Source organism: Embiotoca jacksoni, unplaced genomic scaffold (assembly GCF_022577435.1).
Source record: "Embiotoca jacksoni isolate LCO1_2020_lvr unplaced genomic scaffold, fEmbJac1.0.p SCAF_34, whole genome shotgun sequence".
NCBI lineage: Eukaryota > Metazoa > Chordata > Actinopteri > Embiotocidae > Embiotoca > Embiotoca jacksoni.
The window spans coordinates 2,081,658-2,087,657 of NW_027185386.1; the positions used below are offsets into that span (position 1 = coordinate 2,081,658).

General features: G+C 43.8%; 1 protein-coding gene across 8 annotated transcripts in view; it reads right to left on the reverse strand.

The window, feature by feature from the left end:
• The window catches only part of LOC138207845 (RNA binding protein fox-1 homolog 3-like), a 361,299-nt gene that overhangs the window by 278,430 nt on the left and 76,869 nt on the right, over positions 1 to 6,000 (reverse strand). For all 8 annotated transcript variants that reach the window (XM_069165392.1, XM_069165389.1, XM_069165381.1 and 5 more), the window contains exon 3: positions 5,278 to 5,345. The gene's annotated coding sequence lies outside the window, so the exon portion shown is untranslated. The remainder of the gene's footprint in view (positions 1 to 5,277; positions 5,346 to 6,000) is intronic.

Consider the following 6,000-nt stretch of genomic DNA (forward strand, 5'->3'; position numbering starts at 1 on the left):
GCGCCGCTTCACGGCCAGACGTCTCACTAAATGTTACACGGACTGACATTTATCACGCACCTGCAATGTGATAAAGACGACCAGCAAGGACCCCAACCCCAACCCGAGGCTATCTTCAGGGGGACTTCACTACTTTCACTTTTAAACTCATACCTTGGTCTTTATAGGGGCTAAACATTCGTGCTATATCTTGTTTTGTTTTTTTATTACCCTTTGTATCAAATAAAAAAATGATTTCTTCTTGTTTTTGACTATATCTCATCAGTAGAGATTTATTTGTGTAGTTGTGTAGAGGAGATTGTCTGGAATCTGGTAATATCTGAACCGTGTTTGCAGGACGCTGTACGACTCGGCAATTTGAAGAAAAACATATATGCTTCGGGCCCGACGGATGATAAAAGTCATGAATGGTGGTCGGGGGCCCAAACCAGGGACGCACACTCAGGGCGCACGGCCATGACAGCTAAAAAAAAAAATCTCATCATCAGACGGCAACTCAACTGCAGGAAGAAGAAGCGGTGGGAATTTCCATTCATGACAAGAGACCTGTAAAAATGATCTCATTAGCCTGCTAACATTGGCATGTTACCACGGTAACTACATATACAAGGTACGGTAAAGCTTAGAAAAGTGCATCACCGCGCCGTACGTACGCAGCAAATGCTGTCTGACGGACGAGGTGCGTTCAAATGCTCGACGGTAAACTCCTAACGTCAGGAAAAACTAAAATAATAACTGTGACATTTTAAAAGCCGGCGTGTTAACACCCATTTATTTCAGAGCCGAGCTTAGCCTGATGAAAGTTCAGGCAATTCTGACAATGTGCAGCTAAGCGCCGGCGAGCCGAGTGTGAGAAGCGGTAGCCCCCCCACCCCCCCTGCCCCCCCACCCCTTTGCTAGGAGGATAAACCCTTTTGATTTCGGTAGCAGCGTGTTCTTTCCTCTTTACCTTACTATTAATAAGGATCACAGAGTTTTAATCCATCTAATGATTTAGTTTAATAATGTGTAATGAGCAGTCTCCAGGGGAGGGGGTGGGGGGGAGGACACGGGACCTCAGCAGCAGATGTTAACAAGTGCAGGAAACATTTGACAAGTGTCCTTTTTTGTTTTTCTTTATAAATATCAAACAATAAGAGAACGACCCGGAGAAGTCGCCTCAGTCTAATATTTCTCTACTTTTTTTTTTACGATTTCAACCAGAGCGAGGACAAGCGGGTTCTTTTCTAACGAGGATTTAAAGTCACTGAAAGGTTGAACCTGAGCAGCTAAATCGTAATAACAAAAATAGTCATGTCAACATCGGGTGCATTCACGCCGAGGCTGTTTGGAGACGTCCATTAAATGCTTCAAGTCTGCTTCGTTTGGCCAAGAAACTCAGGAATACCAAAAACGTCATCATGTCTCCAAGAAAACTCCAAAAACAACCTAATAGAAATTGAAAAAAAAATAACATCAAAAAGCTCCTTTGGTTCAGTCAGCTTTTACCAAAACCAAAGAGGAATAAACAGCGCTGGTGCCGGAGCTCTCGCTCTGTCGCCGGAGTAGCCGGTGCTCAGCAGAACTGACAGGAGACGTGAGGTGTTTTGGACTCCCAGAAATCGCTACGCTGGCAAAATGACAAAACACTGTCCTTCAAAATAAAAATAAAAAAACAAAAAAAAACACAAACAACTACTTCTGAGTCGGTGCGACTTCGCTTCAAGAGACGTGGCTGTTTTTAGAGGGAAAAATCGAAAGAAGCGAACTTCAGGTTGGAAGTTTGTCTCCGGAGCTGAATAAATTCCCGATACCCGCCGGCCCTTGGGAGACCGCCTCCCCCTCAACGCCCCCCCTCCCCCCGCACCTGTGACCAGGTAAACTTTTTTTCGTTAATAGACAACGGCGGCTGTTGTTTACTGAAGACTCCCCGCAGAGGAGACTAGCTGACCCATGTCTGCAACCAGTGAGTGGTACAAATGGCAAACATCTCCCGGAGTCATTATTTATGCGAGAATGCCCTTGGGAGTCTTTGCACTTGTTTACACAGTCACGGCACAGTCCATTCATGACAGCTCCGAGTAAATGAGCCGCTTGCTACCAATTTGTCCTGGACGACGAAGCTTTGGGTCTCGACTACCCAGAGTTACTTTGAGGTGTGTGTGTGTGGAGAAGAGGTTAACGCAGCGGTGCTGTGCTGTTGGGAACCGACCTGGAACTCCGGACACAGAAGTCCCGGGGGTGTTAGGAAGCATCGCGTCGCGCTCGGGAAATGATGAGAGGACGCGTTTTTTAAAAGAAGAGCGCCGTGGACTTTCACCTTTGAAATGGGCTGTTTGTTTGCCCCGAGGACGAAGGACGGTGGGCGAAGGCAGCGAGCGGCGCCTCTCTCATAAAACTCAAACCAAGACAGGAGGGTGTATTTTTTTTTTTATATGGAGGTTGAAGTCAAAGGCAAAGTAGAGAAAAAAAAAGGTGAATCCAGCATGTAACTTTTGTCACAATAAAAAGTCACAACGGCGCGAGTGTGTCCCAGAGATAGAAGAAAAGTACATCCGTTACTATAAATAGCAGAAATACATGGAAATATACACAAATACAGTATTAAAAATGGCAGAAGTTATCACGCAGGGGGCGTGGCTTCTTCCCGGGTTCACTGTAGATCGTGTTACTGATGTATTAGCATGGAAGCGGTGTTTTATTGGAGTACCTGGTCGAGGTTGAGCCCATTTTGACTGTTTTATGTACCGCTGGGTCATTTAATTTCCTCTGTAACTATAAAAAAAAATGATAATCATAAGAGGTTTTTTAAGATCTCAGTCTGCAGCTGTTAGATGTGCACTGTAACTCAGGTAAGAATAGAGGAGGGGAAGGGGGGGGACTGCAAAATTTCCCATCTGAAATGCCGTGAAGAATATAAATAAATGAGTTTGAAATAGAAATATGGAAATAAAGTTCAAGTAATTGACAGCTGCACTCGAGTAGAGTAACGAGCGGTGCAGCCTTAGGAAAGGGCTGTTGGAGTTTTCTAATAAAGTAACTCAGATTTCCAGTTACATACAGAAAGAGTGGTAAATGATAGAGATGAGAAAGAAACTGCTTAGTTCTCAAAATATCTTAATATACATGTAAAGACTAAATATAAAAGTGGACGTAGCTTCTGGGTCTAAAAATTGAGGCCGATGCATAACTCCCTTTAGCTGCAATACCACCGAGCGCCACCAGAGGTCGGCTCCAAAAAGCCTCAGGCTCCAATTCAACTTCTCTCATTAAATACAAAGTCAATAAATATTTTACAGCAGTTATCTCGGTGTTGTTAGCTAAAGTCACTCCTTCTTATTAGTTTTCTGGAGGTCCATCTGAAAATAATCCCTCATTCATTAGAAAAGAAGCTTCAAAAAGCTGTGTTTTTTGGAGGGCGTGTTGATTGACAGGCCTGTGGTGGAGTCAGGTTACAGCTGTCGGTGGGCGGGACATTGTCCTCCAAACCGCTTCGGACTAACAAGATGGGGACGGCCTTAATCCAAACTGGAGGCTTCGTATCGACCCGTCCACCAAACCGACTGCTGGCTACCGCTCGGTATAACCACGTAACACACACAACAAGAAGTTTAATGAAGAAAACAAAAAACAAATTATACTGAGAACCTCATGTATGCTGCAGAATTTCAAACAATCAATTTATCCTCCGGCATTTTTCCTCACCTCCAGACGCTCCAATCAAACTGTAAATTATCAAAGTGACAATACCAAAGTGAGCATCCTCTTTCAACTGAATTCTTAACATAAGGCACCAAGTGCAGATTATTCCGACTGTTTCACAATCCCGATGTCTTGCTCGCGCGCCGCTCTTCTTTATGTTGTTCGCTATATGCTTGAAAACGATTCGAGAATTCAATTAGGCGTCAGACGACTTGAAGGCAAATGACTCCCCCTGTAGTTGTCAAGGATTCATCCCGAGAATCAGTAAAAACAAAAAAAAAAGGGGAACAAATGTGGTTTAAAAAAAAAAGAGGCAGAGGAACGTTGGAGGTGGGGGGAGGGGGGGATAATTTAACAAGCTTCCTCCTAAACCACTCGAAAAACCTCCAGAGTTTAATTGCTGGGAGGCAACGTTATCCCTAGCAACACTGTCTGTCTCTTGGCTGGGATTCGGCGGGTACCTGCTGTATCCACTCCCCGCACAATACAGCGCCCACTGAGCCATATAATCCTCTCAGGCCCTCCTCTCCCGGAGAACCACATTCAATCCCTTTGTGACACGGGGAAATCTCCTCTTCATTTTTTTTTTTTTTTATGTCAGGCTACCCGCTTCAAATAAGCCCAATCAGTAGGTGCCGTTATGTGGTGCTACCGGGAGCCACGGAGGACGGCAAAAAATAAAACAAAATCCCCCCCCAAAAAAGTGGGGAGTCAAATAAAAAGACGTTTGATTTGCTGCTGTGAAATTTGGGGCTGCTTTCCCATTCCTCGGCGGAGCTCCCCGGAGCAGCAGTATTTCTGTTTATGTTTAAATGTGAATCAGTCAGATGGGCCGCTGCTGGGCTGCTGCTGAATCATCCCACAACTCCCCTCAGAGAAAAGCACGAGGTTACTTTTGAACCGGCTGCCTTGTAGAAGAAAACAAGAAACTAATGCTACTTTTCTTTCACCCGACTCCGCTTTCAAGTTGCCCTTGAAAAAGAAAATTACAGCAAACGGCTTTGATGCAAGTCTGACATGCTTGGAGATATCCCACCGTAAGTGCAGACACATACAAGATTATCATTCCAATGAGTCTGTTCGGATGTCTTTTAACTGTCTGAGCGCTGTGGCGGGCCGGAGGGGGAAGGGGAGACGGAGAGGGGGGGGGGGGTGTAAACGCCGGCTCATTACACAAAATGGAAAAAAGAAGAAAAGTGTTTTCTGTCTTTGTTGTCCAGTGGTTTGTAATTTAAGTCAATATAGCATTTAGAGACCTGCTGAGACGTCTTTTAATTAAAAGATGAGCTAAATAATGAAAAATTACAGAGGCGGTGTGCTGAGGAACAGTTCTACGTTTTATTAATTCTATTTTTTTGGCCATCAGTCTGAGACGATGACCTTTTTCACTTTTTACTTCCCGACGAGCAAAAGTAACTTTTATTCTACTTTGTCCACTGCTTGCTTTTTAATTTACAGACTGTTTTTTTTTCTCCGCCTCTGTTGTATATTTTGTTCATCAGTTGCCGGGGACGTCAGCAGGACATAATCAGGTCTGTTCGTCATCATCACTCAGGTGTAATATGTGTCAGCCTGCGGAGAAGCGAGTCATCCTACCTGTCTGAGAGGTCGGAGGTCGGAGCTGATGGGAAGAGAAGAAATCAGTTGTTGCTTCCTGTTGCTTCCTGTAATGAAAACAGACAACAGACAATGGGTTACAAGATGTTTAAGTAATGAGCGACCAATGAATCATTTGAATTCAGTTAGCGGGAAATATATCAATTGTCTAGGCGTGACAGTTTCACGTTTTTCCTGTTGAGGAGGAAAATGAAACCTACTGGATGCTACAGCCATGTGATTTACAGGAAAATGAAACTTTTAGGAAAAACACATGGCTGAGGTTACAAGAAAAACATGGTTGGGGTTAGGAAACAAAAGCAACCCAAGAACAACGTTGTCACCTCCTGGATTCGAACCTCTGCCTCCCTCATGGCAGCCTCCCATTCATGCTACCAGATGCTGTGGTGGACCGGGCGTGTCTATTTCACGCTTTACATACATCTCCTTTCAATTATTGTCTTTTTATTTGACATTGGCCTTCAAATTAGACGAGAAATGTCAGAAAAAAAATCAAATTGCTCTGGCTGGAAGAAAAAATATTTTGTAACTTGTTCAAAAAAATAAACAAAACCGAAGTAATAAATAAACTCTCTGACTTTCCGACTTTACCTTTTTGGCTTTCTGCTCCGAACACAAAGATGTGAATCTTTCAAAACCTGCAGACAAATACAGTTTGCTTTCTGTTGTTTTGTTTTTTTAATGATTTCTTAAAATAAATGA